Genomic DNA, 14011 nt, shown 5'->3' on the forward strand with positions numbered 1-14011 from the left:
TATCGAGGTGACATACCCCAAATCTATTATTGTATGTGACATATTCATCTGAAAATAAGTCACCATTAGCTTAGGATTGAATTAACCTCGGTGATTTTGTAGAAATAATAAAAAACTATAAAGCAACATACAATCATTAAAATAATTCAGTTATGCGAAAGAAATTTGGAGCACCCTGAATTACTAGATGCATTATCATATGTATGGAATTAGATGAAATTAAATTATTTGAACTAACTAGAAGCATAAAAGGATAAAGAGTACGTAAGACGTTAAATCAAGATGGAAGTTATCTCTATCTGAAATTGATATCCAAACAGATATCAGAGACTCATATAATGTATATGTCTGAATAGGGACCCCCTTTTTTTCAAAAAATGCCCGTGATAAAAGTTAAGGGGGGGCTATATTCAAACCCATTTGTTAAATTTTTTCCCAAAACTCAAGCCTCAAAATTAGGGGGGGACTGTATTCAGAGGGGGACTATATTCGGAGGAATACGGTACTCATCAGAGTCCAAGTAACTACCCAGGTAGCAATCCAGTATCAGCTCGGCATAGGCTTAAGCCAACAAAAAATTTCAAAATCCAAGTAACCATGCCCTCTTTTTCATTACCTTAAGTTAAAACCTTAAAATAGAATTATATCAATACTAAGGAAAATAATTAAGTTATAAGTAAAATAATACCATTTATTAAAATTGACATTTTACAAATTAAATATGCAACTTTCAACAAAAGGAAATTGTCATCAGTCATCAATTGAAATCAACACACAAAGAATACATTAATACATACAAACAATGTTGATATGTTACAGATATCTACAGATACAGAGACAGACGGAAATATCTTTACAGGCTAAATGTAAATAACTTTTTGAAACATTGAGATATTCAGAACTCAGCTTGTGTACACATTAATTCAAAGGAAGAACAAATATGTCGACAAAACCTTTTTGTCAAGGAAATGGAGGTCAGATTACTGCTTTGACTGGACAAAAATGTAACTCCACTTATTTGCGCTCACGTTTCAAACCTTAAATAGCCCAGAAGTTGCGGCAATTAAATAATGGATATTCATTAGGTTACTATGGGCCAAAAATCAATAAGAAAAATTATTTTTTCGCGGGAGGGTAAGTTAAATAGTAATATAAGGAAAAAGAATTCTTCATTTAAATCAGGGCCGATATTTGAATTAATGATACCTACGAATATCGATAGGCACCTACATTTTAAACACTAATTAGGCTAAATCCTGAGTCTGAGAATAGTGTAGAGAAAGTACTTTCTAAGGGAGATATTTATCATTTAAATTTACAAAATTAATGCTGTGCTGAAACACCAGGCAGCCATATTGTCAGAGCTGTGACGTCATTTCGTACTGTGTTTTCAGGCATGCCAGTTTACGCCAAAGATTGGAATACATACAAAAATGCTGAGTTTGGAATGAATGCATGGATTGACTTATGAATTATATTCAACATCTGTACATCCCATCATCTTCATCTTTTCATTTGTTTATTTCTCGGTACAGTGACGACAAGAAGTCCTTATCAACTTTTCTAACTCGACCTACCTACTAGTACCTCGTAGTCGCTCTTCCATTCTCACGTTTTTTGCTAACGTTTTCAGATTTATATTGAGATAAACATTAATAGTGACCCTTAACAGTGGTGATCCTAGTAATGTCATGACTTCATTTGTGAAAACTAAGTCACTAACTAGCAGTATCCATGTCTCAAACATACATATTTATCATATAAGTATAAAAAATAATATAAATTTTAAAAGAATATGCAAATTAAATTAAAATTATAAGGTGAAAATGTACGTACGTGGAGCCTAAGCTAGGCAATTACTAAACCATCCATCAAGTTCTTCATTAAATAGTTATATGAATTGGTGGATCGTCGTAACAAAACACAGTAAAAACTTGTATCTTGAAAACCTATAAAAGTATGCTATGAAGAAATGCAGATAGGAAGAACCAACTTAAGAATTGTGCTAACAAATACTACAAGAAGCATATTAATACCGAATATTTCTTTCTAATTTAACGCATTCCTACAGGAATATTCCCAGCATAGTTCAGGAATATTCCCGGGATATTCTAACAGGAATTTTCCTGGGATATTTCAGGAATTTTCTTAGCGTAGTCCAGGAATATTCCCAGGATAGTCCACGAATATTCCCACCCAAGTAGCAATTGAATTCCATACAATATCTATAATATCCAACTGTAATATCCAATTTTCATCCAACAATATCGCTTAGATATTCACATAATATCCGAAGTTGCCGCCAAATGCCATCTATATAATATCCAACTTGGATATTACCTAATATCCAATTTTCATCCAATAATATTGTAAGAGTATCCACAAAATATCAAAATTAGCAAAACAAAAACTAAAAACTCTGTTCTGGTGGCAGTATGTATTTAGTGTAATCATGAAAGTACTAGTGCATCCGTTGTGTCATTTAGTGTGAGTGACAGCTTCAGCATTTAGTAGCGTTTACATGCATTTTAAAACATCCTGTCTAGGCAGGAGAGAGCGTTCATCAACATAATTGTAGCGGAGCGCTGTCCGCTACTCAGGACATGGACTCTTGGGGAAAACCCAGGAGGTGGGGGCGTGAAGCCCTCGACGGGAGAAGGGCTTTTGGGGCCCGTTGTAAAAGAGAGAGAATAAAGGAGTTGTGGTTTGAACCTCGAAGTGAGCGAACGTTATTTTGAATATCCTTCTCCAGCGAACCGGCGCTACATTGGCGCAGTCGGTAGGATTGTGTTCTCGATCCTGAGATTTTGCGTGCGGTTCGGCGGCGGCAGCCATGGCGGGTATGGTGATGCCGGAGAAGTTTAGTGGTGCGGAGGAGTGGGAAGACTGGGTCTTCCAATTTGAGACAGTGGCGGAAATAAATAAATGGCCTGAGGAGCAGAAGACGCTCTACCTGAGACTCTGCCTCACAGGAAACGCTCTCTCGGCGTTTCGTGATCTGCCGGAGGAAAACAGAGGGAGCTATGAAAAGGCGCGGGAGGCGTTGGGGCGGCGCTTCAACCCAAGGGAAGCGAGCGAGAAGGAGAAGGCGCGATTCGTCCAAAGGGCGCGCAACCCCGGAGAAGACATCGCCGCCTTTGCCACGGACCTCGGGCGCCTTGCTCGGCGCGCATACCCTTCCTGGCCCGAGGATGCGAGAAAGGCCGTAGTGCGCGACCGCTTCCTCGATGGGCTCGACGGGAACATTCGGGTGTGGGTGAAGCAGGCGAGACCTGCTAGCCTCGAGGAAGCAATCGGCGTTGCAATCGAGATGGAGGCAATCCATTTCGCCGAGTCATCCACCAGGGGAGTGAATGCGTTGGCGCCGGCGACGCTCGTCAGGTCACAGGATATCGGTGTGGGGAGTCGAGGGTGTGGTCGCGAGGACAGAGTGGAGGCCGCGTTGACACAGAACTCAGAGACAATGAGAGAGGTGTTGCAATTTCTACGAGGGATGGTTATGTCGAGTGGTGAGGACCACGACCCCGCTCCCGCTCCGGAGAGGCGGCGCCCTAATTCCAGTGTGAGGCGCAGAGATCGGCCGCGCTGTTGGATGTGCGGCGAGGAGGGCCATCTGAGGGCCGAATGCCCACGGCTTTCCTTCTCGGGAAACGATGGGAGGCCGAGGAGACGGTAACCTTCTCGGCCGCAGACGGAAAAGGAAACCGAGACACTACTTCACCGCTCGAGGGCGTCGGAGGACGCGGAGTAAAGGAAATTTGGACAATTTTGTCCGAGTCAGTGCCCCTGGTGCGCGGATCCGTTTCGGGGATCCCCGTCGAGATACTAATAGACACGGGAGCGGCAGTGTCACTGATATCGGAAGAAATATGGAGCCGCACCGAAAATTCGGGGAAAATCATAACAGACAATGTGACACTAATAACGGCGAATGGGGAGCCATTACGGGTGCTTGGGAAGGGTGAAGTGATACTTCAGATCGGAGGGGAAGAGTTCTCTCATGATGTGCTCATCGCCCCGCGCCTATCGAAGGGATGCCTCCTGGGTGCCGATTTTCTGCGAGCACATCAGTGTGACGTGGCTTTTTCCCGGAATTGCATTCTTCTCCGCGGAAAAGCGGTGCCTTTTCTCTCAAGTGAGGGAAAGTGCGAGTGGGGCTGCGCAGTGACGTTGAAGGAGAACGTTGTTCTTCCTCCTCACCACGAAGTGGTAGTGGAGTGTTTGGTGAGCTCGGACCCGGGGTTCAAAGAAAAAGTGGGGATAATCGAGCCAAACCCAAAACTTTTAGAGCGTTATGGCGTTTTCGGTGCGCGGATTTTGCATAACGTGAAGGATACGGTGAATATGCTTTTCCTGAATCCCTTGGGAGAGACAGTGACTCTATACAAAGACACGAAAGTGGGCGTATTGCACGAGTGTTGTGGAGAACAAGTGGAAACATGTCAAAAGCCCGTTTTTAGTCTGGAGAACGCGCATCTCCCCCCAGCATCTTCCCTCTTTGACTTAAACTGTGCCGATATTAGTGAAGCGGAAATAGAGGAACTCAAAACAGTGTTGAATGAGTTTTCAGATGTGTGCTCTCGAGGACCCTACGACTTAGGGCGTACAAACATTCTTAAGCACACAATAGAGACTAGTGTTTAAGGATGGGGCTCTCTTTCGAAGGTGGGAAGAAGAAGGAAGGGACGCCTTCCGTCTCCAGATAATTGTGCCTGCTGAGGCTAGGGACGAAATTCTTCGGGCTTTGCACGATTCGCCCGTCGGAGGCCATTTAGGGTATGAGAAAACTCTAGGTAAAGTGAGAGAGCGCTACTATTGGCCCGGATACACAAAAGACGTGGAAATTTGGTGCCGCACGTGTGAAGATTGTTCGCGTCGGAAATCCCCGCCTCACCAGCAACGAGCACCACTGGGTCATTGCCCGACGGGAGGACCGATGGAAAGGATTTCCATGGACATTTTAGGACCACTTCCTCAAACAAAGTTGGGAAATAAATATATATTGGTGGTCGCTGATGAGTTCACCAAGTGGACCGAAGCGTATGCCATGCATAACCAAGAGGCGGAAACAGTGGCGCATCATGTTAAGGGCTTCGTGTGCAGGTGGGGAGTGCCACGGGAAATCCATACTGATCAAGGACGCCAATTCGAATCCCGCCTCTTCCAAGAGATGTGTAAAGTGATTGGGGCGGTAAAAACAAGAACATCACCCTACCACCCACAGTCGGACGGCCAAGTCGAGCGGTTCAATAGAACATTATTAGCTATGTTGAGCCAGTGGACGGATATGGAATCCGAATGGGATGAGCATTTGGATTCCGTCATGCTAGCCTATCGGTCGGCCAAACACAGCAGCACAGGATTTACACCTTATTTTCTTATGTTTGGCAGAGAAGTGCGCCTTCCCATTGAGTTAGAGTGGGGGATCCCTGACGTGCAGAGGGGGGTGGCGAAAGAAGGCGACTTTGTGAGACGCTTGCGAGAGAGCCTCGAGAAAGCCCATGATCTCGCACGGCAGAGGCTTGGGTCGGCCCACCTCCGGCAAAAAGAACAATACGACCGCCGTTGTCACGGTGCACCCTTTGAGGAAGGGGAAAGGGTATGGCTCCACGATCCCGCTACGGCAAGAGGGAAGTGTCGCAAATTCCATCGCCCCTGGACGGGTCCTTTCCAAATCATACGGAAATTGTCCGAGGTCACGTACCGAGTGAAGAAGGTGGATAATCCTCGCCGCCGCCTAGTGGTACACTTCAACCGACTCAAAAGGTGGGAGGAAAGACCGGGAGGAGACACGGAAAAGGAATGTGAGAATACGGACGGAGTTGAAGAGACAAAAGATGGGCCAAGAGAGGCCGAGACAGCGAGGGAAAAACCGGTCGTCCGCGGAGGGGGTGGATGGAAGTTTTTCTCCATTCCACCAACACAGGAGGGCCAAGCGACTCCGGCAGCGAGAGAGGAGCCACCAGCTGAAGCGGTTATTGAGCCGACCATGCGATATCCCAGACGGGTGACAAGGGAGCCAGAAAGGTTTCAAGCCGGGCTCTGAGGAAGGAGTAATTCCGGGGGGGTGGTCTCTTTTATTTTCGTTTCAGAGGTAAGGAGATAAAGGCGCCAACTTTCCGAGATCCGAGGACAGCGAAGGTTCCAGCTATGCTGACCGTCGCGAGGGCGCGACGCCTTTGAAAGGAGGGGGCAGTGTAGCGGAGCGCTGTCCGCTACTCAGGACATGGACTCTTGGGGAAAACCCAGGAGGTGGGGGCGTGAAGCCCTCGACGGGAGAAGGGCTTTTGGGGCCCGTTGTAAAAGAGAGAGAATAAAGGAGTTGTGGTTTGAACCTCGAAGTGAGCGAACGTTATTTTGAATATCCTTCTCCAGCGAACCGGCGCTACAATAATGTAACATGCTGGTGTGTTTTGCATTGTTCTGGCACACTGTGGGAACACTTACCAGTTAGTTTGAGACTTCCTGCTGACAATTAATTGGATAAAGAAAAAAATCAGTGAGATTTAGGTCTAACAGGGTCTACGGAGAAAATGGAAAATGCATAGTGTGCTGTTATGACTAAACAATTATATTTAACTAAATATAACATATATTTTTCCCAATGTACCACAGAATCTCAGAAATATATAAGAAATTGAAGTCATTACACACAACAAAGGGGCCAGGCCCAGATGGTATTCCACCTCTTGTGCTTAATTACTGTCAAGAGGTTTTAGCGGATCCAGAATTATTTAATCAGTCTATCCATCCAATGTAAAAAAACCAATCTTATCGCATGAGTAAATTCATTAAGCATAGTAAGTTAAAAGTCAGTTCAAGAAGTAGTCAGAATTTCGATGTTAAATATAACCAGCCAAATACTTCAAAGTGTTGATAAATAATGATACCGTTAGAAATGCCTTTATTCAATATAAACAAAAAATAAAGGCCAATAGGATGAATATCAATGTTTTTGCCTGATCATCCTTCCTTAAGGTCACAAGAATCCATGAAGAACCAGCTCACTTTTCTTCGTATTTCTTCATAACTGGCATTTGGAAAATTCTTCCTTACTACACCTGTGAACAATAGATAAACACTTTATTAAAATCTATTAGTGATACATCTAATTTGTCTAATTAAAGTTAGTAATTTTGTTAAAAAGTAATCTCTATTCATGGGATTCTCCCTAAAGCTATATAAATACCAACATTCAACAAAGGAAATTTCGAAATCAGTTCTAAGTTAATGGATAACTTTGAAAAAAAACTTGAAAATTCGAAGTACTAAATTGATTTGAGAATTTATTTCTTAATAAATTAAAACCAATTTGTATAAAACTAAAGACTGAAATACCCTCTGATCTTCAACAAATATGATTACATTTTGAAGGAAGCAAAACTAATATCACTCAACAGCGAATTAAAAAAATGTAAATGACTTTAAATGACTCAATCAATACTAAAGCCGAGAAGTTTTTCTTCACAATCCTCTCACACTACGGTGATTAAATGCGTCAAGCACAAAAATAAATTTAAGTTTAAGCAAACGCAATGTTTTTCAATCCACGGAAGATGGATTGACTGAGTTCAGTCTCAGAAAGTGTGAGAGGGTTGAAAATATTAAGAATATGCTTCATTTAAAATAAAAAAGTTGCAATGGCAACACTTTTACTTACCCATATTCTGATGAAGGAAGCAATTAAGTAGAACTTCAGCGGTTGATAAAGTTTCGTTGGAGAAGTTTCGCCAACAGCTAACAAAACACTACAAAGTTACGTGATAACGGAAGATGATTCTACGTGCTGGTGAAACAAGTAAAAGAAAAAATTAAGATCTGATAAACTTCGGCAGTATCAATTTCGCAAACGGCGAACACAACACAGTTAACGTAACATTATTCTTGTCTTCGTTGTACGTGAGCATGTACAGTCGGATTCAAAAGTATTGCAACAAATGGAGCGGCGCCACTTTCGCCGCAGTTTTGAAATCGATTTTTCGTATTTTCTATTGCAACAGTGGGAGGGAAATTTGAACAACATTCCCACTTCCCGAAATATTTTTTATAACAACATCATTAAAGGGAAATGTATGCGAGGTATGTGCAGTGTTTAATACTACATAAATTGTGCAGCTCATGCTAGATAATAAATCTACGTCCAGAACGTCACTTTACTTCTTCTCGTAAGCTGGCCGATCCGTCGAAGTATGTTGTCTTACAATTAACGCTGAAGCTTTTCGATAAGCGATAGCGAACAAAACATATACATAAAATATCCGCCGCAATATCACAGCAAATAATGCCACTGAGTGTTAAAATTCAGTTTGATTTAGTGACACTAGAATACTGGTTCATTCCCTTTCCTGACAAAGCTCGTAATGAATCCCCTTCTGAGTCAACGTACTCGCTTCGGCGGAACATATACTAAAATTGGAACGATACAGAGAAGATTAGCATGGCCCCTGCGCAAGGATGACACGCAAAATCGTGAAGCGTTCCACATTTTTAAGCAAATATTCATGTATTCAAGAAATCTCTGACACGCACAGGAAACGACAAATTAGTAGATCTCTGGGACACTACCCCGGACCCAGGCTCCAGACATCGTACGCCAATCTCGGCCCTAATCCCAAACCACATCCCTTCCCCATAATTAAAAAAAAAAACAATCAGAAATACTGAAAAGAAAATGACTATTTAAATAGCAGAAACCACATTTACAGAAATCCACTGGAGACAGCCAGAAGGCTGGGGCTAGTGATAATAATCAAAATAGAAATTCCGGCGAGGCGAGGCTTCTGAGTCAACGTGTGAGATGGACTAGTGGTGAAGGAGCAGACTTACCTCGGTAGTAATCCGAAGTAGGTGTTTCGAACCTCTCGGCAAAACATTTTTTTCAGTTACATGGGATGGCAGTAACAATTTTTTAAATCCATTTAAACGCATATTAACTTAATTAAACACTGCTGTCGTAATAAAATTTTTAATGGAGAAAATTTTCTTTTTGATTTCCGCAGATATCATTTCCTATCTTTGTATTCATATTTGGACTCACCTTTTACCTACTACCAATACGTGGCTCCGTAGCCGAATAGGTCTATACTATGCGCTGTAACTTAATGAGAATTTTGCGAGGGATCAAGTCCGAAGTGATCAATTTTTTTCATTTTTTAAACAATATTATTGCAAAAGAATGCAGTTTATTTTATCAACATAATAATGATGGTGACTACGAAAAATTCCATACTGGATTTTTTTTAAGGAGTAAAGTTTTCTAAATGTAGACTCCGAGGTGATCCACACATGCGTAAATCCTCACATCACATGAAGTAAATTTAGGAGCAGTAATTCAGGGAAAGCTATTATATCTAAATTGATTAGCACTCTCATAGTGATACATTCATCTTATGAACAGCGAAGAAAAGAACCGACCGAAAGGTAATCTAACATATGACATTAACTTTGACATATGACATAACTTTGACGTAATGACTATGACATTAACTTTGTCGCAATTAACTTTCATAGCGTTATAAACAAGAGTGCTAAAATCGGGTGTAAATTTCAGGACGCAGACATGGTCATAGGAACAGAGAGTTGACTTATGAAGGATATGAGCGACAGCGAAGTTTTCCCTCCAGGATTCTACAAGTCCGATCCAGAGTCGATGAGATGCTGCAGTTCAGAGGTGGCATCAGTGATGAAAAGGCGGCTGACTGCAGGGCGCTTGCCGCGTTTACCAACCACCCTACATGTTTTCCGCGAAGCTACATGGGGACACACAGCGATGCGCCTTCTCCGCAAACCTCGCGTGATAACAGCATAGCCCGTCGCTGGATGGGGAACGGGAGTTCGCACGGGAGCGGCTGCGGGAATTGTCTCGCCGGCCATGTGTGACACTTACAATTAGTGACCATGTGAGATTGCTCTTGCACACTCAAATATATACATATAATACTGGATATTACTGCATCTGGTTTTTTGGGGTACCTACCTTACCCTACCAAGAAGTGAAAATATATAAATATAACTAATAACTTACCATCATAGGTGCATCTGGGGGGGCCCGTGCCCCCCCAGACCCTTAAAAAAATGTGCAATATTTTTAATACGGTCCCATTATCATTGCGTTCGCTTGTGCCCCCCCTCCCCCCCCAAAGAAAGAAATTCCTATATCCGCCCCTGCTTACCATTATATGTATAAATATTTCAGGATATTCCTCTATGATGTGTGTTACACAAAAATGTCCCAGGTTGGGCGCACACAGTAAAATACACACTTAAAGATGAAAATAAATAAATTTTCAGGGGCAACTACCACCTTCCTCAGAGTTAGATAAGATTTTTATTAAATTGTCTTGTACTGTGCGTGCCCAACCTGGAATATTTTCATCTCATATGTATAAATATTCGAGGCTAATATCCCAAAGCCCCTTCCCCTCCATCTTACTGTCAAACAGTGTTAGATATTAAAAAAAACACAATACAAATTAGCTATGCAAATGAGGCTCTGATTGTCATGGTTGAACTGACGTGGCAGATCGCTGCCGAGTTCTCAATCAGCCACATAACCAGAAAGGTACTAAGAGTTTGGGTGTTATGCGGTTTGCCTATACTGATTCTCTTTTGTCGTCGTCGCTTCGGAGGTATCAGACAACGATACACTCGTTACAAACTTTTCAGCTACTTAACGATGAAATAATCTTTCAGCATTATAACAATTCATTGATTACTGGAATACATAATGAAATGTAACAACATAATTTGAAAATTGGAGTGCTGGAGGGTTTGTGGTCTTCTCAGCAGATGCGTTGCAGACAGTTACCTCCAGGGGAGAAATATGAGGGATGTTTATGTCCCCAGAACACCCCTATGGTCATAAAAAAATTAAAACATACATTATTAAAATCAATTCATACTGATCAAGCATTACCAGTACTATTACACTTATTCACAAAATTACATTCATCCTATGTTAAAGCCCTACCTAACTAAATACCTCAACATGCACGCCTGAATTAATCTAACGCCATAATATGGGCTCATTGTACGATGTCCAAAGGCCTGCCTAGTTGAGTTATTTACCATCGACAGCATTATATAATTAATATATAACCCATATTCTCCCGTTCCAAATCTAAACTGTAGCCGAAAAAATACATGTTATTATTCTTTTTGTGTAACAATGTCCTACTATCATTACAAAAAATGGATTAACAATGTTAACAAATTGCCTATTTGCATACAGTAGGATGAATTAAAATATAGCTATGCACACAATATATGCCCAAGGTAATTGCAATTGATGGATGCTTTCTGAAAATGTTCACTTTATTTAGATTAATTGTCAACTGACGAATGTAAAATTTTGTAAATACTTTAACGACATTCCATTTTACTGGATTTGTACCAGCACTTCAATTTTCACAAAAATTACATGTAAAATGTTTTATTTTATGTCACCAATCACAAAGATATTAAAATATTTTATTTTTACAACATCTCCTTTGTAACTTAGTCAATTGTATACAGAAAATAGTTTTATTGCCTTTACTTGTTCAAAGTAGTAGGGAGAAATTACATGCACACAATTTAATAGTAATTAAAATTCTTAAATTAATAATTTCAAATGCTATTAAAATAATATCATTAAAAAAATCGAGACATTATCAACAACAATAATACAAATTGACCTTAGCAATGGGTACAATTTATTCTGGTCAAGGTGTTACTTAATTATATTTTCATGGTCGCAAATACGAAGACCTGCCTATTCTGAGTCATTTCTAAACAACTGTCAGATGCAATATTAAATCCCTACTCTCCTACCCCAAGTCTAAACTATAGCTGGCAAAAATACAAGCAATAGTTACAAAAATAAAAGAAGGCTCTGTACAATATTATCGAAAAACCACAAAAACAGTAATGCAAATAGTACTTAGCACTGGAATACAGAAGACAGCATCATATAATATATATTATATTCAATGATTTCACATATTTAAATACAAATCACAAATGCACCAACTGTTTTAGCCAGGGATAAGTCATATTTGCATGTTATCAAATAACATTTACAATCTGCAACTCAAGCGGAAACTCCATAAACTTTGAAAGAAAAAATAATCTATCACATTCCCAATAAGGGTGCAATTTTGTAAGCATTTGGCGTAAATTAATGACTTATCCCTGTTACACCCCCTCCCCACGATGAGGGAACAGTTTGGATTTGAGGGGGGCATGCACTACACTACGACCAAAATTAATAAGAATAAAAAAACTACACAAAAAAGAATTAGCAATTCATAACAATCAAGCACTACTACTACTAATATCATTCATTCATTCATAAACCACATTCCATTCACTCATTCATCAAATCACATTCCACCCTCTCATTCATAAAATCACATTCCATTCACTCATTCATAAAATCACATTCCATTCACTCATTCATAAAGTCACATTCATCCATTCGCACAGGCCTGCCTACCTAAATACTTCTTTATACGCCTGAGTTATTTAAACGCCTAAATACGGAATCGTGGCCACGATATACGAAGACCTGCCTATTCTGAGTTATTTCTACTCGACGGTAGGACGCAATATAAAGTCCCTACTTTCCTGCCGCAAATCCTATCTATAGCTGGAAAAAATACATGCATAAATAAAAAATATACAAACACCCTGTACAATAATTGCAACAAAAAAATGCAAAAAAAAAAACAACTATCTTCAGGCGTGGTGTCTTCTTTCTTCCTATCTTCATTCTTCCTTTCCTCATGATAAATCCTCAAGTCTCTAGTTGTCGGCGCAGTAACCTTCAGGTGTCCATTTCATGGACCTCCACAATTGTCTCCAAAAGCAATCGCTGTCGTTGTCCACAAGCATGACCTGTGGTAATATAACAAAAAATTCTGAAAATACAACGAAGGGGAGACCTAAAAAGTTAACTCTCAGCTCAGAAATATCATTTCGAGGAAGGCGTTGAGATAATATTAACTTTGTAATTGTCAAGAAATTTTTAAAATTAAAAAAATGCAAGAGCGGGTAATTCCAAATTATTTGACGCTTATCTCATTGGCAATATTTCAATGTATTTTCATTATTCTTTAAACATTTTAAAGGTATGATCAAGCAATATTAAAAATTTTCCCGGAAATCATTACAGTGAGCTGAGTCTGTTATATATATACCTTTTTTACGACTTACTTGGACTTCATTGGTATTACTAAAAATTGATAGCAAATATACACCATTCTGCATTTAATACATGTACTATTATATGAATTGGAAAACAATAATGAAATTATAAAAATCAATACGATGAAATTATTTAAAAAGACGAAAGTTACAAATATGGCATCCATATTAAGGACACAACACCTATCCAGGAGGATGTATTTTAATAATTTCTTTTAGGATGTAATTTAATAATTAAGTCTTCTGATACGAAAGAAATAATATTAGTTAATTCTCAAGATTATGCAAAGAGCCAGAGGTCAAAGTATCCCTTCAGAAAAAAACAGCCGAAAAAAAATGAAGAATAGATACTGATTTTTTTCCGACACCATTGGCTTAATAAATATATAATAGCAAGGAAAAACGCGTCACCAGAAATTAAGTACCCAAAATTAAACACAAAAGAGTATCAATCATTGTAACATTATTGTTGCGACTTTTTGTATGTACTATAACCTGAATATATTATATACTGATTAAATTGACGGAAAAATTCAGAAAGGTAGAAAATATTACCGGAATCTCATGTTTCCCCCAGGTAGGGTCTCCGAGGAAGTAATTACTTGAGCGCGCATGACGGTCGCTGAGTTACCAAAAGCAAGGCCAATATGGAAACCTCGACCTCCATATTACAATGAGAAAATTAAAGAGAAAAGTAAATACTTATGATAGATTCACGAAAATCCCCATAATTGTCCTTCATTCGAATTATTAAATTTAATGGAAATGAGGTATCAAACCGAAATATATGAAAGCAAACGCTATCGTCGTCGTCAACCAATCAATG

The 14011-nt window shown here is 40.0% G+C and overlaps 1 protein-coding gene and 1 non-coding gene across 2 annotated transcripts in view; both read left to right on the plus strand.

The window, feature by feature from the left end:
* The window catches only part of LOC124160453 (cuticle collagen 2-like), a 146847-nt gene that overhangs the window by 28502 nt on the left and 104334 nt on the right, over window positions 1–14011 (plus strand). The window lies entirely within an intron of this gene.
* Window positions 8383–8489, plus strand: LOC124161627. Its single transcript, XR_006865400.1, has one exon. It is a non-coding gene; the product is annotated as a U6 spliceosomal RNA (small nuclear RNA).

Source organism: Ischnura elegans, chromosome 6, assembly GCF_921293095.1.
Source record: "Ischnura elegans chromosome 6, ioIscEleg1.1, whole genome shotgun sequence".
NCBI lineage: Eukaryota > Metazoa > Arthropoda > Insecta > Odonata > Coenagrionidae > Ischnura > Ischnura elegans.